This window comes from Panulirus ornatus, chromosome 65 (assembly GCF_036320965.1).
Source record: "Panulirus ornatus isolate Po-2019 chromosome 65, ASM3632096v1, whole genome shotgun sequence".
NCBI lineage: Eukaryota > Metazoa > Arthropoda > Malacostraca > Decapoda > Palinuridae > Panulirus > Panulirus ornatus.
Genome location: NC_092288.1, coordinates 7,691,282 through 7,714,572, shown reverse-complemented (window position 1 = coordinate 7,714,572; position 23,291 = coordinate 7,691,282). Strand labels below are relative to the sequence as shown.

General features: G+C 43.9%; 1 protein-coding gene across 15 annotated transcripts in view; it reads left to right on the top strand.

Annotated features, from left to right (window-relative positions):
• msn (serine/threonine-protein kinase msn) overlaps window positions 1–23,291 on the top strand; it is a 154,494-nt gene that overhangs the window by 751 nt on the left and 130,452 nt on the right. The gene's annotated exons all lie outside the window — the stretch shown is intronic.

Here is a 23,291-nt window from a genome sequence, read left to right as displayed (position 1 = left end):
TGGCATCCCATTGTCTATCTAATGGTTACTGGTAAGGTGCTGTAAAGTTTCCCCCCTTAGATATTCAAGATGTTCCTTTTTTTATTCATATTTCACTATCAGATTTCAGAAGTCTTTCACGCCGGTGGGAAGTTATTATTGATAAGGATGGGGACCATGCCATCCAGGCTTTTCCAGGTATAGATGGTGATAGACGTCTTCTGATTGCACTGCAGGGAGTACAACCTCAGTGATTTCAGTCATTCCCAGTAATTTAGCTCCTTTACCATGTTAGTGCATGCCATGAAAGATATCTGAACACTTCCTAATTTTGTAGTTTCCCTGCCTTTGTAGGATGATGTTAGAACTCAGTTTTATTCTCTTCCTGAGAAAATTAGTACTTGGAAAATTATCGCCATTGGATCTTATATCCAGAATTTTGACAACATATGGGGGACAAAACCAACAATATAGACCCTACAACTGTTAAAGGTTATAGATTTTAATGTATGGAAAAGAAAAAAAGACCTTTATGGAGGCATTTATGGTCATGAAGTGCTATACTAATATTGTTCAAAGAATGATGTAAGAAATACATAACCTTGGTACCTATTGGCAGATAAAGAATGATGAAGTATTTTGGATGGAAATTGATAAGGGTGGCTTTAGTACCTCAAGACTCAAAATGTGCAATATGCACAAACGGTGAGAACACCGGAAATATCTTGATACCAAGATTCCACAATACCTGACTTGTAATCATCAGAAGCACCATGGTGTACAGAATTTATTCGTAAGATCACGTTGCAGACAATTATTTACTGGGCTTTGGAGGCCATAATGGACCCTCAGGCTGTGGGTTCCAAGAGTTTGGTTGACCAGTGTCTCAACACAGCAGCTTAGATCCTGTTCAGGCTGTGGAGATAAACCCCCAAATGCTACACTTTGTACACCAGGATTTCAAATACCATACCACAGTAATCTTTGATCAACTCACAAAAGTGTAGTTAGATAATGAACTTAAGTATCATCCCCCATTTTCTTGGGATCCATCAAATTTCAGTGAGAAATTAATGGATTGAATTAAACCTCAAGGTTTGTTATCCTTATTGTATACTGATAAGCTCCAATTCTTATCCTAGGCTAACTTGAAATCTGATGACTAGAACCATTAATGACCTAATATGGGAGAGAGCTCCAACCATCTATCCCCCATGGAATAAAGTTCTTGGTTTCTGTTTGAACCTTGTCTTATACAGTTTGGGTTTGTATGCTGCTGGACTTCAGAAATGATCTTTATTCACATCCTCCATACCTTTAAAAATTTTAAAAGCTTCAATTAGGTCACCTTTCTCTTTCCCTTTGAAAGGCCATAGTTTCTAATGGCTGGGCCTTTCATCGTAGGAGTACTGCCTTAGGCTAGGAAGTGGTTTGGTGGCCATTGCCTGCACTCTTTCTCAAACACTGAATAGTATCTTTAACAAGTTATTGGTTCCACAACTGGGCATAACTCCATCTGTGGTCAGATATAGGTTTGGTATGGGATTGTAATTGATTTACAGCCCATCTGGGTAAATGGTTTCATGATCTGTTTTGAGGCATTCAAAGTATCAGTTACAGCTTTTGCACTCTATAAATTTGGTTTCAGGCCATTCCTGTTCCATAGGCCCAAGTATTTCTTTACCCTTACTCCCTTCAATATATGCTGTGTTCCATGTAGATTGGTTATTGTATATTTGTAGCAGTTATTATTGTGGCCCATGTGCATCCTGTTGTATTGACTCACATCCTACCTCAGGAACCCCTTCTATTTTTATGAAACTCTTACAGTGCTCAGGTAGCTGGCCACACCCAGTAGGCAGGATTGTAAGTTATAGAATGTAGTGATTGTCTCTCTGGGGAGAGTGAGGGATAATTGAGTAGATTTTCCCTGACTTCAATTTGGCAATTTCATTGTGGGCATGAAGGGTTGTAGGATGTGGTGAATTGGTGCTTGTAGGGATAGGTGATATCCAGAGTGTGAATCCTTGTGTGTTACAACATATTTACACTTTCACAGTACTGGTATTTAGTCTTCCTCATCAGGGAGCTTCCTCCATTTTGGTTTGACATCCCTCTATTTTGTTCATTGGTCATGTTTCCCTCAGTAGGCATAGTTGTGTTGTGTGTTTTTCTTCTGTGTTCTTCAGGTTATTTACTTTCTTTAGTCATGAACATACCTCTCTGAATCACCAAGTTTACTTCTTTGTCATTTCTGTCCCTCAGCTCATGCCCGAGTTACTTATTACCCTAGTGTTTTGTTCAAGAGTAGTAAAACCAGGTTCCACAATCTAGTACAGTATTCCTGATTTCTGTGTATTTCAGTCTGGTGCACAATAATGTAGGCCTTCTAATCCCCTTTTTGGACCTATTCACAGAGCTTTAATATATCCTGTGTGTCAAACTCCACATATAAGTGTTTATGAAGTATCTTCTTTATCTGGGTACTGCCATACTTATTAGTTTCAGCTGATTCTTTCCTACTCTCACCCAGATTATGGACAATTGAATTCACCAGTCTTCTCATCTTTTTATCTTCTTTATATGTTATAGCTTTAGTTTTACAGCTCTCTCAATTCTAGTATGAACTTTGATGTTGTCATCAAGCCATACAACTTGTCCATCCATTTCAGTAAATGTAGCTCTTATATATTTTTATTTCTTTTGAAATCCTCCTTAGTTTCCCGAGTGACTAGAGCTAAGCCTGTGACTTTGGCTTATACCCATTGAAATTTGCCTTATTATTCCTAACTTGTATTGCAGTGTTATGCTGATTCTAATCTTATCAAAGATTTGGAGAACCATTTTACCTTTGGGTTACAGTGAGAATAAAACTAAAATGCTGAGTACCTTTGCATATTCATTATCAGTGTTATTTATGTCTGCATTTCCTGTGTTCCCATTCCTTACATCATTGACATTCCACTGCATCCATTTCATCTCTAACATTTCTTGGCTCCAGCAACAATATCATTTTGACTGGCTCAGACTGTAAACATGGCCACCATCTTGTGTAACCCTTTATCCTTTTCCCCCTTTGTTTTCTCCTCTCTTGGATACCAAAGTAGTATATGAGGTAAAATTCAGAACCAGAAACCCGTTGAGTCCTCTAAACAAGTCTACTAATCAGGAGCTCAGGTCTGCATTTCATTGTACCAAAATGAAGGCACAGTGAATACATGTAGAGTTACCTATTTGCCTGAAATTGGCTGAATTACATGGAGGTGTTATACAGAATATTGATCAAGCAACTGAGAGAGGCAAGATCTTCCCACCCTGAGCTATATATCATTGGAAAGGTTTTTGGGCACACTTGATTTGCTTCCATTTTTGTGGAGCCAAGAAATGTGAGATTTTCAAACTCTTGGGGATGTTATGAGAATCTAGACTTTTTCTCCAGAGGATATTAAGTGATCTTGCGAGAGTTTTTATTGCATTCCAAATGAAGACCAAGTTCCAGGGGTTTAGTCTTGGAGCAGACTGCATAGGCATGCTTTCAATGACCCTCTCAAAAAGCTGTGTGAAGATGATCAGAAACACCATGGGATGCTCAGTGGAGAAATTAAATGTATACTGGACAAAACAAGTATCTACAAAGTACACCACACCAGCCAAACTGGGGGGTTACAAGAATCTGCAGGCTACAGCTTCCAGCAGCTTGATTGCCCTACCTGGTAGTCTGGACTATGGAGGGCAAGACCAGGTATTCACACCAGGTGATATATGTAATGTTGGGGGATTACTGTTTCAGAATATGTCTGTTGAATCCGTTATCTTTGATTAGGTTTTGGCTAACTGAAGACTGATTTATATTGCTTATTTAGAATCTCACACTTTTGGCAGTCATCTGTTAAAGTACCCTCTTCTTTTCTTGGGGGTCTTTGGAATTTGTGGTCCTCAATTTGTGTTTTGCATAACTGTACTTTAGGTTATTTCTGTTTTCTGTTATGGTTCTTTCCTCTCTTTCCATTTCCATTGTTTCATATGACATTTTCAAATATATATTCTATATCTAATAAGTCATTTGAGAGGTTTTCTTTGCTGGATTAGCTGTGGCTTCTTTAGGTGGTCTCCTGTTCTTTGCACCTCCTGTAAAGTACTTGTCTTTCTCATTCTATTCAAGACCTTTTGTGCTCTCTTCTTATTGGTATAAGTCTGTTGCATGTTTGGGGTACCAACATTGTCATGTTTACCACACTCCTCCTCAGGTTTGGTACTCATTGATCACATGCTTCCATTTTATCTTATCTGTTTACTGTTGATACCAATATAACTGAATATGCGTCCTTGTAACTAAATATGTCCTTGATTACAGTAGTGAAAATGTACAGTTATTTGTATTTAAACAAAATGTTACAGTAAAAATGTAATGATTACTAAACGGAATGTTAATGCCCTGAAGACTGAAGATGTGGAAAGAAAAGAATTTTTAAAAGGTGTAGGCCTTATTATACATCAAAACTTGAATGTATAAGATTGTCCAAGAAATGTGTAACATATACCTTGTACCTGCAAAACAGTAGATAAAGCAAGCAATTATCATACTGTGTAAAAGTATAGCACAGAAGATGAGAGTTAACCATGAACCTGTTGAGAAGAGCATTTTTGTAGGGTTAGCAAAATTAACCTGTAAAACCATAGGTAACCTAGTCATTAAATGAAATTTGCTTACGTTCAATTTTTTTTTTTTTTGTATTTTTATGACCTATTTTCTTTGTTTGAATGCCATACTTTTTAATTCATTAAGATTGATTAGGGGTCCCACTTGGGAAATGGCAGACAAGTATGAAAAAAGTAAGTTGTCCCAGCTTCTTTGGCCGGCCTTGAACCTACCTTGGATCATATTAGGGGTCCTGCCTAAAAGGCCATCTTCACTACACCCTTATCTTCAGTAAACTACATCATAAATTGCATTTTGCTACATCCTCATCTTCACTGCACCTTTATCCACACCACATTCTTCCAAATCCCTTTGGGTTTCCTTTCCCATGCCCCATCCTCTTCCTCTTCGTAAGTCCTGAAAGTCATTATTTTTTCACTCATCTGTTCTATATCTTCATACCGTTTCGGCACACCTTGATCAGATTCTCACAGTCATAATGTTTTCTGCCTCGCCTCACTCATACTCTGTTATTCTTTACATGATCAACAATCTTGAAAGGACCCAGCGGTTCATTGCTGTATGAATTCCTTTGTTTTCCAGATCACATCAAACGTAATGTTCAGCAATTTAGCTGAATCAGAGATCAGATACAGTACAGAAAGAGTTGGAATCTGTTTAAGGTATTTGCAACATTGATATTGTAGAATGGAAAAAAAAAAGCAGTTTCAAGTTCTGGAAGTTAGGATATGTATTTTTAGGTTACCATGTTTTCCGTAATGTTTCACTTTTACAATGCAGCATTTTTACCAGGCTTGCCATCTCCCTCCTTCGCATGATAGTGCAAAGAACAGAATAACTATGGCTTCACATACTCAATTCCATTCCCTAGCTTTCCGTTATAATGCACCAAAATCAGAGCCCACACAGAGCCCTTTATCCACTGTGAAGTCCCACAGATGATTCTATTGTTTCCCCTGGCTGCCTTATGTTTCGTTTCCTGATTTATCTTCTCATCGACGAAAGCGAATGAAATTACAGTTAGAAAGTGCGCAGAGACCCTTCACCGCCTGCATTGACGGTAGTCAAGGAACAGAACAACTGGGAACGGCTGTAATCAAGGAGGATGCACCGTCTGGAGTGCGAACAGAAGTGTTTCATTTTTTCATTATTCACATTTGAAAAATTCTCGAAGGCATGGTTCCAATTTTTAGTAAGAAATAATTCCCTATTGATATGACAAGCATGGAAGACAATAGAATGTTGCCACTGAAATACTGGAGTGAAAAGCGATCTTTTAACGCCATTCTCAGGATATTAATTCAGAGTACGAATTCGAAGGTGGCCCCCCCCCAAAAAAAAAAGTCACTAGAGCGACGTCAAGAGGTCATGTAGCGGGAAAACTAAAAATATGAATGGAAGATCATCTGAAGGTCGTATTGGTACCGGATGGACAGTCTTTTTCATACCTAACCATCGTATATCAATGTCTGAGGTGGTCAGGTCATTCATGGTCATATAGTGTAAAAATGAAAGTAAGAACGTAAGTTCATGCGAGTCCATATTGTCTCGGATGAAAGCATTTGGTGAAAAAGAAATTTTTTCAAATAGAGTGGTTGGGTTAGCATTGTGACCTCTACAGGCCACTAAAAACAATTCAGTAATGTACCTTTCCGAACATGTAAAACATTTCCATTGTTATGGTAGTTTACATAACCTTTTCTTTTATTGAACAAAACAAAAGAAGGGAACTCGAAGTTGATGTAGATAGCTGATTGTTATAGAGTTCTCAAAACATATTTGACGTGGTCAGTAAGTTCAGTAATGACATGATTTCTTGTTAGTAGTGTAGGCTAAAAATGAGACATCAAACTGCATAAAATTTGTAGCGAATAAACATATGTTAAACAAACGAGTTTAGGCCTAAGTTGAGAAACTCTTATATTCACGTTTGTACACTTTATACAGACATATGCACAGATGTGTGCAACTGAGTTACTCCTTTTTGCTTGGGCAGGGAGTTGAACGTTGAAAAACTATTTCACAGTGAATAAACGTGTGTTACCATGCTTCGGCATGTCCACCCTGGAACAAGTCATATTTTCTTCTAACCAGCATAACATGATCGGCAGAAGTCAAACACAAATTCATGTTATTTGGAGAGTAATGGGTTTCACCACATTGACTTACTTCCCTTGAATTTTTCCCCGTTTTGAATTTTAGGAATTTTTGAGAATCTTTTTCATTGCCTTGTTCCTTCACCTGTTCTTGTGGCTCTCTGGCTTTGCATATTTCCCCTGATACTTCTTGGGAAGTATTGATCCGATGCAGTCACGGTTGTCACAAGTCTTCAGTTAGGATCGAAGTACAGGAAGGAGTACGGTTGACGCATAGTCATCAGATCTAGATTAAGTTGATTATGATGCCATCATATTGATAAGGGTCCCTCTGTCATAGTTTGTAGGTGCGACATCGGGTACTTCAATAGAGCCTGGTTCTTCGTCAGCATGATCTTCAGTAATGGCATGGTGCAGAGTAGCCTTGTCAGTTGTCTTCCTTGAAGTCGAAGGTATTAAGAGAAGAGCTAGATTCCCTTGACGTGTGCGCAGCGAAACAAAGAGCTGGCTGTAAAGCAGTTTGATCTTTGAAGGACATTTTTTTTGTTCTCTTTCTTACGTTGCTTGACCTGTTATAAGAAGTTAAGCTTGTTTTTATAAGTAGAACCTGCAGGCGCCGCGCGTTCTGTTTTCGAAAATGGATTCTTGCAGTCTTCATGCTTTGACTGGCCAGGTATGTCTCTTGACTGCTTAAAGTGGCAATACTGATAGGCGAATCGTTCGTCAAAGAGACATCGATTCCGTTTCTTCGTGAAATGGATTCTCATAGTGTAGAGCCGTGTCCAGCATGGTCTTGACTTTCACCAGGAACTACATTTAGTACAATTTGTTCTCATGGTGTGGAATAAGCTCTTCTACATCGGAGTCTGTAAATAGACTTTTTTTCTGATTGGAGATTTAACACCAGTACGACCTTCGTATGATTATCCATTGTTATTTTTAGTTTCTCCATTGTATGCCTTAAGTAACCCCTTGAGGTCACCCTAGCGACGTTTTTTGGCCAGATTTTTGGGGCATCTTCAGAATCATGTTCCTTGGGTAAAAATCCATAGAATCTCGGTTAAAAGATAGCTTTTCACGAGCATTATAATGAACTCTACTTTTACTGCATGACGTGGCTCCCACAACTGCATCTTACGGCTATGACACGATTCATGAGTTTGGGAGGAACGGCCAAGATGCGTGCTGATGTCGGGCGTACAGGCAGGCAGGTCGACTTGTGGCCTCGGTCTGTTCACGTGTGAGAGGCATCGATCCCTCCTCTGTGGCCAGCCACCCACGCCCGCCCGGCCTCCCGCCCTCCCTCTCTCTCCCTCTACTCATCTAATGCCTCACTCCCACGCTCATCCCACCCACGCCACCATCACCTCTTTTACTGGTGATGCCACCCTCACCACTAATCTAGCGGTGATGCCGTCCACGCCCATATTCTACTGCAGATGCACACGCCCTTGAACCCTAATTGCCATCTACGCTATCTCCGATGCTACCCCCTGCCTCTTCTTTCTTCCTCCTGTTCATGTTACCCATTCTTTTTTGGTTGATTCACTTAATCGCTTACCGGGAATAAACTTGCTTTGCAGCCTAAAGACTTTTTCATTTAAGCATCCGTTCATCTGTATTACTTCCAGGAAGGTTCTAAGCCAACATATTGTTTCCAAACTAACCATTTCCATCGTAGCAACGGTAGGTTGAAAATTCATAGAAGGGTTACCTTTTGGACTGGGTTTCCAGGATTATCGAAACAAGAATATGGTAATAATTTATCTTTTTTTTTTCCTTTTCATCTGGTAGTTTTTTAATAAGTGCAAGTTTTCCGTCTAATTAACTAGCACTGTCACTTGATCATTTGATGATTTAAGGAATTCGGTTTTTATAGGCAAGTCTTTTGACTTACAACTCAACTCTTAACACTTGTCCTTGTGATTTCGGATCTGTGCTGTAATTTTGAGTTCTTAGTTCACTGTCCTGGTAAATCTTTAAAGTGAGTTACCTTGAAGGCTACAACTTTTTTTTTTTACGAGGGATTTTGTTAGTTTCGTTTTAGCTCGTGTGCGTTGTTATTTTGTAAAGATGTTTATAGTTTTTGCTGCCAAGTTGTTGGGAGAGCGTTATGAAAGACTCTGCTATTCTTAGTTTTCCACATAGGTGAACCTGTAGGGCTGTGTTTTAAGTCTTTAGGTCCACCCCCTTAACCCCATGAGATCAATGTCACGGCCCTTAAGTACGACTCTTTGGCCACTGAAAACGACGATACGACTCAGGTCTGATGGCCAAGCCTTTCACCTGACCCAAGAGACGGTTAAGCCCTTCGCCTGCCCTAAGAGTCGTGAGCCTTTCTCCTGTCCCAAGAGTCGGCCAAGCCTTTTACCTAAGAATCGGCCTAGCCCTTCACCTGCCCTTAGAGTCGTGAGCCTTTCACCTGACCTAAGAGTCGTTAGCCTTTCACCTGACCTGAGAGTCGTTAGCCTTTCACCTGACCTAAGAGTCGTTAGCCTTTCACCTGAGTCGTATCGTTGTGCCAGTGTTATTAGCTCAGTTTCCGGATACGTATAGAACACTCCGCTCTTCCTGCAGTTGTCGCCTCTTGAAAACGGGAGACCGGATTCTTTTTACTTATGAAACGAGTGAGGCAAATAGACGCGTATCCAGGATGTGGTTAAGGTGGGGAAACGAACTGCCAACTCTCCAAGATAATGACGTAAACCTCAGAACCAGAGTAGTATGCAAGAACATACTATTTCCCTCATGTCTGTAAAATATATTGGAATTTCTTTTTACTATGGATGTTACACATTGTGTTCTTCATTATCACTATAATAGAGAATATAGTCCTTTTTATGTATTTGATTGTTGTCACTAATATCGGTCAGGTTCTCATTAGAAGAAATGTAGCTGCACTGCAGAAGTAGAATTATCATTATACTTTAGTTTCCCTTTTTTTTTAATGACTTTAAAATTTATCTGTTAACATAAAGCAGTTGATGGCAATAATCAAGGGAGCTTTGTTCGACGAAACAAATTAATGGTCTTTTGCAGACAAATTTTTTTTACAATAAACATGTCATTGTTTTTAGGAGGTGATTTCTTTGGCCACTGGTGGAGCACATGTGTATATATTTTCTAGGCTTTATTTACAAACTAAACAGTTGATTGAATGATAAACTTTTTTCTTTTTTTTTTTAGATCGAAAGAAGCTGAGGCTATCTTTCCTTTTCGAGAGACATGAAGGTATTAGAGTACATGTGAAAATATATATATGTCATTTTTTATTCTTTACTTTTTATACTGTATAGATCATTGGGGATTATTGCTTCCTGCACACCTCCCTACCCTATAAGTACACCCCAGCAGACAAAAACAGTGAATACAGATTTCAGAGCAATTATACTGACCATACTAAACTATTGCTGTGTGCTAACATAATTTCGCAAAGTGGGCGGGAAAACATGAACGTTTATGAAATGTACAAAGATCATTTACAATCCGCAATGACTTTAAGAAATGAAAACTTAAGGAAAGATGGTCATTTATACTACCAGCCTCCTAACGAAGGCCACGTAGTTGTATTGTACCTCAACTTTTCAAGATTTTCAAATTCGGTTTTCTCACAGAACCTTTGATAAGTTTAACGTAGAAATTTCATATTTTTGTTCCCCACAACACCACTTCACTTATTAGCGTACATTATCTTGCAAATTAACAGAATTATAACAGGGAGAGGTGTAATGTACACAGGAAGGCTTTGTCCCAAGTAAACACGTGAAAATTATTCCTTGCTGTCGTCCTGTCCTTGAATGGCTCTCTGGAGTATTGATATGATAGAAAAAGCGAACGTATTAGCAGTAATTATAAAAGAAAGTACTTTATCCTGGGCCCATAACTTTTTAGTTATATCAGCCGGCAGATTATTAGAAACATATTTATGGACAATTAATTTGGGGTACGGATCGAACAATTAGGACCAGCCTCTGAAACAATTCAAGAAATCTAAAGAGTGTACGTGGCCAGTGGGATTACAGCATGTGCTGTACATGGTCCTCGTGGGCCGTAACCTCAACACAACCTTACTTCCCTGAGGAGGAACTAAGCAACTGGTTGGTGATGCCACCCTCATCACACACACACACACACACACACACACACACATTCTCTCTCTCTCTCTCTCTCTCTCTCTCTCTCTCTCTCTCTCTCTCTCTCTCTCTCTCTCTCATTTGTGTCACCCACGCCATGCTCTTCCCTTCTTAGTGCCACTCATGTAGTTCGCTCTTTTGTCACCTACGCGCCTGCTCTCCCACCCGTATTGCTACCCATGCCATCCCTTTCCCCTTTATTATGCTGCCACCCACGTTACCGCTTTCCTTTTGTCTGTGCCATATACGCCACTCCTTTGCCTTTATGTCACCTACGCTGTATGATTCTCGCTGCCAGTGCCATTCAAGCCAACGCTCCCCTCCCCCCCCCCTTTTTTTAGTGTCATATGCGCCACCCATTTCCCATTCAGTCCCACCCACGGTACCAGTTTCCCACTGCTGGTACCACCCACGCCACCCATTTTCCTTTGTTATTGCCACCCACGCCACCACTCTCCCACTGCTGTTGCCATCCACGCCTCCCCGTTCCCTTTGTTAGTGCCACCCAGGCCACCACTCTCCTACTGCCAGTGCCACCCACGGTACCGACCTCCCACTGCAGATGCCGGCCCTGCCACCGCTCTTCCACCCAGGGTCATGCTTTCCCACGGCTGAGCTCCGTCCTCCACCACCCACCCCTCTCAACCAGTATTACCCCCTCTAACTCATGATTCTCCCGCAAGGACAGCCACTCCCTGTGCGCCGCCGTAAACCACTAGGTATGGCGAGTGATTTCTGGTGAATGCTGCCGCCCTTTACTCTCGGTGATGGAATTATGACGAGTGCTCACTTTTTGATGTACGATGAGCAGCGACTCCTTTACAGCTGATGGTACATGAAGAAGAACGGGTATTTACCGTTGACACCAGCATCTACCTTCATGGCTCCCTCAGCCACAGCACACGTCACGTACACCGCCAGCCGCCCGTCCACGTGCCCTTGTAAACCCACGGTAGGGTATTTAGGGGGAAGTTCCGCTCGCTCCCGAACAAAGACATCAGTTGCAAGGGATTCCTTACGGCCTGTCACATTATCGCATTATCCCTGGGGGCAATGACAAGGTTAAGAAAGGCTGTGGAGCCCGGAGCAGTTTGGGGGTTAAGGGTGCTCTCAATAATAGAATAGCGAAGGAGGGTTTACGGGTGATATGCAGCATAGAGCAGCAGAGGTTTTCGTTTGCTTTGTAGCATAGAGCAGCAAGTAGGATGAGAATGTTGGGCAGCATAAAGCTGCAGGTGGGTGTAGAATGCTGTGTGGAATGGAGCTCAGCAAGAGGGTTGAGAATGTTAATCAGCACAGAACAAGAAGTGGGTTAGGAATATTATGCAGCATAGAACAGCAAGAGGTTTAAGAATGTTATTCAGCATAGAATAGCAAGTGGGTTAAGGGTGTCAAGCACCTTAGAGGATAAACCAGCAATAGGTTTAAGGCTGCTAAGCATCGTAGAGAAAGAAGAATGTTATTCAACATAAGACAGCAAATGGGTTAATATTGTTATGCTTCATAGGGCAGCAAGGAAGCCTGTGATTATGAATGTTTTGCTGCCATGTGAAAAGTGTTGCGTGATGTCTGTTGACTTAAGTCGGAGACTCCTTTTGTATGGTAGTGTCCAGCGTGTTGAAGATATCTGATGTAATAGGTATTATATGGAGGCCAAAAGTCAGTCTTTGATTTCTTAACTCCCCAAAGATTGGGACAGAGAAAAACCTGTCTTATTACCTCCCTGAACCATCCTCCACGCATATGTGACACCACCCAGTCAATTTGTCCCTTATGGGGGGGGGGGGGGGGGATGTGGGAACCTTCATTCCTGTGAGGTATGTACTTACTGCAAGGGGAAAGCTGCAGACCATTGTGGTGTCTATTGTATTGGGGAAGCCTTCTGCCTCGTGTGGTATGTGCCGTTAAGGGAAACCTACCCCATGCGGTATGTACCGTTGTGGGGAACCTTCCTCACGTGGTATGTATCGTTGGGGGCAATCTTCCTCTTGTGGTATGTACCGTTGGGGTAATCTTCCTCTCGTGGTGTGTACCGTTGGAAGAAACCTTTTGCCCCAATGTGATATGTACCGTTAGGAGGACCTCAGGGAATTCGGGTCATTGCCACCGCCTTTCAGGGGGCAACAAGGGTCACAAAGGTCACATCATAGGACAAAGGCCATACCCAGGATTAGAAAGGTCACACCATGGGCTGCAAAGACCCCTCAGGAGTTACGTAGGTCACATCATGGGCTACAGAAAGTTCACAACAGGAGTTACAAGAATCCTTTCAGGGTTGATAAAGGGTTATCATAAGGGGTTAGAAATGGTGATATCAGGGGCTAGAAAGGTCGCATCAGGGGGTTACAAATGCCTCATCTAGGGCTACAAAGTTCGTGTTGGGGGCTACAAAGGTGACCTTGGGCTATGGAGGTCACACCAGGATATATAAATGTCACACTAGGGGCTACAAAGGTTTCACTAGGATTTATAAAGGTCACACCGGGGCCTACAGTGGTCACACCAGGATCCACTAAGGTCACACCAGGGACTACAGAAAGGGTAGGAAAGAAAGTGCCAACATGTAGGTAGATATGGACACTTTAGGCCCATCCTGACATCTTGACCAGAAAGGGTCAAAGAGGGTGACTTCCAGCAGCTTGGTCGACCAACGACTCAACCCAACAGCCTAGCCTAGGCCCCAGCCCGGGCTCTGACGGGTGTAGAAGACCCCAGAAGACTTACCAGATGCCACAGGGATTGCTGACTCCATTAGTGTGTTCGGTCGCCAATCCTTTGTACTTCAGAAACAGTAAAAAAAAAAAGAAAAGTGATCAGGGAAACCTGATATGATAGTCGTGTTAACCTGTGATTATTGTATCCTTTCCTTTCATAGTCTGGAGTGAGAGAAGAGATATAGATTTTTTTTTCCTGTGGCAGTAGCACTCCGCCTCCATGCAGGGCCTATGGGAAAGGAATCGCGGAATAGTGAGGGAGAGGAGAGGAGGAGGAGGGAGGAGGAAGAAAGAGAATTGACGCAAGAGAGAGAGAGAGAGAGAGAGAGAGAGAGAGAGAGAGAGAGAGAGAGAGAGAGAGAGAGAGAGAGAGAGAGATTATAAGATTAAGACATATATTAATGATACCTGTTTTAAGTGTTATTCCACCCGTAACGGTTGATAGTTTAAATGTTAGTCCACCCTTAACGGTACCTTGATAGTTTAAATGTTAGTCCACCCTTAACGGTACCTAGATAGTTTAAATGTTAGTCCACCCTTAACGGTACATTGATAGTTTAAATGTTAGTCCACCCTTAACGGTACCTTAATAGTTTAAATGTTAGTCCACCCTTAACGGTACCCAGATAGTTTAAATGTTAGTCCACCCTTAACGGTTATATATGCAAGTCCATCCTTAACTTTTGCTGCTTTAATAAGTCCACCCTTTAATAAGTCCTCCCTTAACAGTAGCTGTTTTAGTGGAAGTCCTCCCTTAACAGTAGCTGTTTTAGTGGAAGTCCTCCCTTAACAGTAGTTGTTTTAATGGAAGTCCTCCCTTAACAGTAGCCGTTTTAAATGTTAACGGTTATATATGCAAGTCCATCCTTAACTTTTGCTGCTTTAATAAGTCCACCCTTTAATAAGTCCTCCCTCAACAGTAGCTGTTTTAGTGGAAGTCCTCCCTTAACAGTAATTGTTTTAATGCAAGTCCTCCCTTAACATTACCTGTTTTAAATGTAGGTCCCTTCTTAACGGGAACTACTTTAGATATAAGATTTGACATAGAACTTTTGACCACAGATCACAAAAACATTGTAATTAAGGTTATTTTACATCTGCAGGGGAAAAGCTCAGTCCCTCAGGGAACAGTACTGTCACCCCTTCTGTTCTTCCTTTTTCGTATATGACATTGTGGCAGTCACGAGTCTTAGTTCCGCATCGTCCTCTTCAGATGGCACTACAATACGGATGAAAATCTCGTCACCAGATGGCACTGTGAAACTACAAAACTCATATAAGGAAAGTCTTCCAGTGGGGCTACCGATGTAAGACATTCTCCTCATTGGGGATGAAGTCCATATAAGGAAAGTCGTCCAGTGGGGCTACTGATGTAAGACATACTCCTCATTGGGGATGAAGTCCGTATAGGGAAAGTCTTCCAGTGGGGCTACCGATTTAAGACATACTCCTCATTGGGGATGAAGTCCATATAAGGAAAGTCTTTCAGTGGGGCTACCGATTTAAGACATACTCCTCATTGGGATGAAGTCCGTATAGGGAAAGTCTTCCAGTGGGGCTACCGATTTAAGACATACTCCTCATTGGGGATGAAGTCCATATAAGGAAAGTCTTCCAGTGGGGCTACCGATTTAAGACATACTCCTCATTGGGGATGAAGTCCATATAAGGAAAGTCGTCCAGTGGGGCTACTGATGTAAGACATACTCCTCATTGGGGATGAATTTCATATAAGGAAAGTCTTCCAGTGGGGCTACCGATTTAAGACATACTCCTCATTGGGGATGAAGTCCGTATAGGGAAAGTCTTCCAGTGGGGCTACCGATTTAAGACATACTCCTCATTGGGGATGAAGTCCATAAAAGGAAAGTCTTCCAGTGGGGCTGCCGATTGAAGACATACCCCTCATTGGGGATGAAGTCCAACTCTCGCATTAGGAGAGCGAAGAAATGATGAAAAAAAAAGAAAGCTGCGTAGAATATCAAAACAGCCACAGAACACCGTCGCCACATCGTAGTTGAACGGTGTGAATGACTGTCCTCACAGCGACCTTACCCTCCCTGAGGTGGACGGAGCAAGGCAACAAACATGTTGTCTTGCCTCTTCCAGATAGTTGGTTGGCTGGGACTTGGGCGGACCTTCAGCACAAGATGGGTGAAGCCAGTGGTCGTGCTCGTCGAAAAGGCACTCGATTCCCTCACGAGTAGAATACTGACTGCTGTGTCTTTTGACATAACATCACATCACAGTGTGGGCGAAAAATGGCGAAATTAGAAACTGAGCGAAGGCCTCTCGCCGCTTTTATTGACGCGGGAGATGAACTGAACTACAGGAAACCACTAGAATCACTGAACCTGGACTCTTGGAGCGAAAAAAAAAAAAATAAAAAAACAAACAAACAAGAATTATGTTATTATCAGATAGAAAATGTTAAAGGGCCTACACCCAAAACAATACCTCGTTGGCATAACGGCCATGTAAAAACTTTTGAAATATTACCCCTAAAACCAGAAGGTGCCTCAAAGCTCAAAAGAAAGGAAACCTTGAAGATCAGCGACCCCAAAATTCTTTTAACATATCCTGCAGTCGTCAGGGACATTATGGGATGCAGTGTGGAGAAATTTAAGATGTCCCTTGGATAGGTATTTACAAAAGTTTACCAGACCAGCCAGTCTGTGGTGGTTACGTGGGCCTAAGTGTTGTGGCGCACACATCTTGGTCAGCCAGGGACCCAGATAAGCAGCGAAGACTCAGCACGAGCCCTGGAGGGTAGGAGAACACCCCCCCCCCCCCCGAAGTATTCTCTGTGTATTCTCCAGGGATATATATATATATACATGTCGTGAGTTATATAGATGATCTGATTCCCTTAAAGTTTATCATTAAGAGCTTTATGTAAAAGATCTGATCTTTATTTAAAAGATCTGATAACAGTGTGATGATGTCAGTGCTCATGGTATTGGTCGGTAGTTTTCTTTTACGGAGGGGAACTGCTTTGCTCTGTCCTTTGTAAGGGGGAAGCTGGCTGGCTGCACCAGTTGTAAGGAGACGCTGGCTGCCTGACTGCACCATTTGTAAGGAGAGGCTGACGTGCACCAGCTTTAAGGCTGGCTGACTGGTTGTACCAGCTGTGAGAGGAGGCTGGCTGACTGGCTTGCACCAGCTGTGAGACGAGGCTGGATGACTGCGATTGCACCAGCTGTACTAGGAGACTGGTTTGCACCAGCTGTAAGGCGGGGCGAACTGATAAGACCGGAAAGGCGTTTTAGTGTCAAATGGTGGGCTCCCATGGTCTTACTTAAGGCCCAGGGAGGAGGTGGTGCTGTGTGCTGTGAATAGCACTGTGGAAGTGGCTGGGAGGTGGGGCGTGTGGGAGGGGAGGCAGGCACTGTGGGAGTGGCCGGGAGATGGGGCGTGTGGGAGTGGAGGCAGGCACCGTGGGTGTGGCCGGGAGGTGGGGCGTGTGGGAGGGGCCGGGAGGGAGGCAGGCACCGTGGGAGTGGCCAGGAGATGGTGCGTGTGGGTGGGGAGGCAGGCACCGTGGGAGTAGCCGGGAGGTGGGGCGTGTGGGAGGGGAGGCCGGCACCGTGGGAGTGGGAGTGCCCGCGGGGTGGAGCATGTGGGAGGGGAGAGAGGCAGAGGTTGAGACACGGGGAACCTTGACCTTCCCGAGGAGTTTGCCGCAATGTGCCTCTTTATTCCCTCCTACCAGCACCACCGCCTGTGACCCCCACATGGTCTGGCCAGGCCGGCCCTCCACGCGGAGAGGGGAGAGGGGGTAGTGCGGCCATGGAGGCCCTCCACATAAAGTGCCATGGTGGCTCTCCACATGAGGATGCCGCGTTATCCTTCCACATGAAGGTGCCGCATTAAGTCTTCTCATGAGAAGTGCTGCGGTGGCCCTCCCCATTAGAGTGCCACAGTGGCCCTCCACGTCAGGATGCCATAGTGGCCCTCCACGTTAGGGTGCCACAGTGGCCCTCTACACAAGTATGTCATGGTGGCCTTCTCTGCAGTAGCGTACCGTTGTGGTCCTTCACATGAGGATGCAACGATGATCGACGTGTCTTTCTTGAGTGGTTGATTTCCAGCCAAATCTCTTCGTGGATGCAGATTTTGCACCAATGATGAAGGATATGAGGGGAAGCTGGTTTAAGCGTACGGTATTCACGTATTTATTACCTTGCTAAAGTATGAAAAGGAATTTTGTATAAAAACATTATTATTATTATTATTATTATTATTATTATTATTATGATGATGATGATGATGATGATGATGTATGGAATAGCAGTGTAAGAGAAGTGTCGTAGTAAGTGCAGTTTTCTATCTATCTATCTATCAATCTATCTATCTATCTATCTATCTATCTATCTATCTATATATATATATATATATATATATATATATATATATATATATATATATATATATATATATATATATCTTTTCCAATGGTGATTGTGCATGTATCTATTCACGGTGAAATTGGGGTTTTGCATATATATATATATATATATATATATATATATATATATATATATATATATATATATATATATATAATGATGATGATGATAATGATGATAATAACAAAAGTTGTTGAGAGTATGTAGGTCGATGGCATCAAAGAGCTTTGACAGGACGACAGTGCAGCCAGCCTGGCACTGGACTGTAGAGAGGTATTTAAAAAAACATGTCAGCTGAACAATGGTAAGGCATACATAGGATCGGGTAAGGTAATGAGGCATGAAAACATTTGACTCTTTCTGTAAAGGCATGTTGACACGTGGACTGAGTTATTTTTTTTTCATTCTAGATGAATAAACATTTGATTTCCATTCATTAAGAAAGAACATCTGGGACTCGCTGGGTATTGAAGCACTGTACCCTTGTTGTCATGGAGAAAAATATTTGTAAAAGAATTTTTTTTTTGTTAATAAAAGCCGGGGTGTCATTCATGATCCGTATGGTTGTAACTTGTCTGTATGAAAACCCTTGATGTCCTTGACTGGTGGACAATAAGAGAGTCCCCAAATCACATCTGAAGGAAGGCCCCTTTTCCTGTAGTTTTCAGCTGTGGGTCTACAGCTACTGAGTTCAGTATGGATTGGCCAAGTCACAACTAGAAGGAGGTGCCTCTCCTGTCATCTTCAGCTGTGGGTCTACAGCTACTGAGTACAGTATGGATTGGCCAAGTCACAACTAGAAGGAGGTTCCTCTCCTGTCATCTTCAGCTGTGGGTCTACAGCTACTAAGTACAGTATGGATTGGCCAAGTCACAACTAGAAGGAGGTTCCTCTCCTCCTGTAGTACAATATGAATTCGCCAAGTCACAACTAGAAGGAGGTTCCTCTCCTCCTGTAGTACAATATGAATTCGCCAAGTCACAACTAGAAGGAGGTTCCTTTCGTCCTGTAGTCTTCAGCTCTGGGTCCACAGCTACTCACTGCCTCTGGATAAGAGACGTAGACTCTCCTACGATAGGGAGGGTGTGGCAACATGTGTAAATATGATCGTAACGTCCACGTTCCTCTCAAAGGTTGATGGTATCAGTATTGTGCAGGTCATTAATGATGTCAGTATTGAGCAAATAAGACCCACGGGTGTAAGGGTCCCTTCCCTCTGTGCTACACACACACACACACACACACACACACACACACACACACACACACACACACACACACAACGTGTTATCCCCGTATAACAAAAATCAGAATAATGAGCAGGCTTTAAAACACTGCAGTCCAACACAAAGGACAAATTACGTCAACACACAACAAAAGCTCATTGTTCCGCTGAATCCCCATATTTTGTGCCCACTAATTAGTGACGCCATCATCAATGCCCCGCCACGGGGGTAGATCATTCTGAAAGAGATCGAACCCGCGTGCTTCCATAAAACACTGCACGCCATCAAGGTGCTTACCCAAACCCCGTCCCACTCCCTTCCCCTGTCGAACGATGACGCCATCGGCCTTTTGACCCAAGAAACACAAGCCGTTCGTGTGTGTATTGAGTGTGAAGTTGCTGAAGGCATACATTTACAGTTGTATGGGGCGGGCGGGCGGCAGTGGGGGATTCAGTCGACTTAACACACACGGGGGTTGCGGACTGAAATATTGACCCTGGCAGACTTGACGAAGACCTGACTGAATGTTGCAGGGGTGGCGAGTGTTGTGGCAAGAGTTGTACGAGGAATGGTGGAGGGGGGCCTTTGAGGCGGTGGTGGAGGAATGGGTGAAGTGTTGTTGGAAGGGTGGTGGAGGACTGGTTCGGCACTTCTGTGATCAGTCTGGTTGTTTTAGAGCTGCGGTCGTTAGGCCTGCGTCCCCCACCCCCTTGCTCCGCCCCACCACTAGTACACTAAGTTCCTGAAGGTTTACAGTGTGAGTACCTGTGATGTTTCTAATACCTGCAGATGGTTTTGCGATGGTCCCTCCCCCCGGCGACTGTGAACACCTCTCTCGATGGCTAAGAGATATGATTAAGAGGGGATGTGTGCGTTTTAAGTGGCACTTTACAACGACCTACAACGAGTCCTCTTAACTAACCAGTAAAGGAGAAAAACGAGGTCCTTACGTCACCAAAGTTTTGCTTCACCCTGTACATCAAATTGTACACAGGGAAAACACTGTGCGGTCCAGGACCTAGATTGATTTATGTATTCGTGTGTAAAATAAGCTTTTTATGACGTGCTGTAGGAATCCCGTGAATAGACGTGAGGGTTATTTGGATGTACAGAAGAACCAGGCTGAGACGAACTCTTTGTATCACATCACTGAAGCTGGTTCTCTAGGTCTTCTCCCAAGCGCTACTCCAGTTGTACACTCGGCGGACTGAATAATGGACGGATCGTGGTGTGTTGTGTGTTGAGGACGGTCTGCGGTGGCGAGGATCACGGGTGTGTTGCGAGATGAGGGTAGAGGGACGGACGACTGTTGGTGATGGTGGCAGCCAGGATCATGGGTGTGCTGGCGGTGAGGGGTGGAGAGGGAGAACGGACGTCGGCTGTTGGTGATGGTGGCAGCCGGGATCACCCCTCAAGCTGTAGCAGACACCACCAGACACACACAGTTCCTGCAGACATTAATCATGGAGTTCCTGCGGACGTCATCAATTGTCCTGTGCCCACCCCACCCTGCAGACAGTAGCGGTCGCCGACTCACAGCCTCTGTGCTTTTAAAGGTACATCCCTCACGATCTCAGCGGCGATCCTTACCTGATGATAATCTCCCATCTTTATTTATTTATTTTTTTTTTGTTCTTATGTGGAGCATCGATTTCATCTCCGTGAATGATGATGATGCTGAGGGTGGGGAGGCGTGGGGGCAGACGTCGGTGGTCATGGGGACCCCGCGCCGTCGGTTGACTCATGCTTGGTGGGTGAGTCAAGCTCTCGTGATAACCAGAATCCTGGGTAATCGATATGGCGTGTGCTTGCTGTCCCTCAGGTGAGTAGGAGCAGCAACGCTTATCTCCCGTGCCTGGCCGTGCTCACTGGCTTATCGCACCAGCGAGGATTGGAAGGTATATCTGGTCCCAGGTCGTGCTGTGGTGGTATATCTGGTCCCAGGTCGTGCTGTGGTGGTATATCTGGTCCCAGGTCGTGCTGTGGTGGTATATCTGGTCCCAGGTCGTGCTGTGGTGGTATATCTGGTCCCAGGTCGTGCTGTGGTGGTATATCTGATCCCAGGTCGTGCAGTGGTGGTATATCTGGCCCCAGGCCGTACTGTGGTGGTATATCTAGCCCCAGGCCGTACTGTGATGGTATATCTGGCCCCAGGCCGTACTGTGGTGGTATATCTGGGATCAGGCCTTACTGTGGTGGTTTTCTGGGCTCAGGTTGTCCTGCTGTGGTGGCTGCCTGTGTTTCGTCTTTTTTTTCTCTCTGTGATACTGTTGTCTGTTTCAAGGTCTCCGTTGTTATGCGTTTTGTTTTTCTTGTTATGTTACGTGTCTCACATGGTTGTTGTTATGTGTTTTGTATTACAAATGATGGTATTTAAGTTGCATGTGGTGCTGTGGTTCTCAGAATTGTGATTTTGGTTGTAGACTTCTCATTCGACAAGGTTAAGTTGTGGTTATGTTGGATGTGTGTGTGTGTGTGTCATCCTAACGCCCTGGGGTAACTATCCTAGGCCCACACCCCCACAGCTAGACCTTTTCTGTGTTTCTCACCTGTCGTGCCATCAGGGAAGTACTTTAGAGTGGAGAATAGGGACAGTGACTTCTGGATTTCCCCCGTCTAGATTATGTTGTCTCCCTTCATTGGCGATGCGGAGGTGCACAGCTTCAGACACCAGCTTGTATGCAAGGTGAGGTAGGGTTTTTTTTTTTAACCGTTCCTCTACCGGAGGAAGGTAAAAAGAAAAAAAACTTCATGTTAAACTCAAGATGTAGAGAGGACTTGACTTTCTCTACTGTCGTCCCCTCTGTACTCTCAGGATTGCTCTGTAGGTGCTCTCCGCGTTCTGAGAAGGCTGAATTACTCACGGCTGTTGGGTGGTTTGTGTGACGGGGAGAGAGAGAGAGAGAGAGAGAGAGAGAGAGAGAGAGAGAGAGAGAGAGAGAGAGAGAGAGAGGACACGTGTCCTCTGACGACCACAGTCTTCTCTGGCTGGGAGGGTAATGCAGAGGGAGCAGAGCAGCCAATTTAGGCTGGTGAGGTAAGCTGTGTAGGTATGTCAAGACTCAACCTGGAAGGAAGGCTGGCCATTATATTGTCTATGGGAACCATATAGAGACCTCTCTGCACAGGAGGGTGCACCAGGTTCTGATGAGGTGTGGGTGGGGCCAGGGTTAGACCTGGGTGGTGTAAAGGGTGGGTGGAGGAGAGAGAGAGAGGTGAGGGTGTAGGGGTGAGACACTTGAGGTGGCACCGAGGAAAGTTTTTTTGGGGGGGGCCTGTAGGCAGAGCAGACGGCCGGTAGACAAGGGAGGTGCGAGCCAGGTTTTAGTGGTGGTGGTGATTCGGTGGGGGGAGGGGGATGTAAGGATGGGAGCCAAGTGTGCTGTCGTACACATCTTCCTCCTCCCTCATGTTCTCTCCCCTGTGCCCGATATACCTTGACTTATGCCTCTCCTCCACACCCACCACATACACAGTAACTCCCCCCCTCCACACACACACACACACACACACACACACTAGGATCAAATCAGTGGAAATGCACCTGTTATTGTTGCTGGAGCTGTGGGGGACTAAAAGAGACATTGCTCTCACCTGTCCTGTTGTGGTCCGAGGGTTACGTGATGGTAAGGAGAGAGGGAGAAGACAAAGGAGGGCAAGGATTGACCTTCCTGATAAGAGACAGCTTCGAGGTTCAGGATGTACTGACGGGTCGCTCGCTCAATGGTGGGAGGTGTGACTGTAGGAAAGAAGTGGGTCGCGGTGTTGACCATACATAATCCCACCAAGATCTCTGAATGAAGTGTAACAGATATGCCGTAGAAACAAGTGAAGGAACGGTGGTGTATTTAGTTGCGAAGCCCGCCCTCCTGTGGGAAGGTAGAGCAGTGATAATGGGAGATTCCATTTATAAAGAGATTGACTAGAAAGAATTTGAATTCGCCTGTTGACAGAAGGGTCATGGAGACAAAGATTCTTAGAGCTCTCATACAGAAAGTAGAGCCCGTATATTTGCCCATCATGAAAGAGAAAAGAGTAAGGGATGACCTGATTACAACCTTTTAAGTTTTGAAG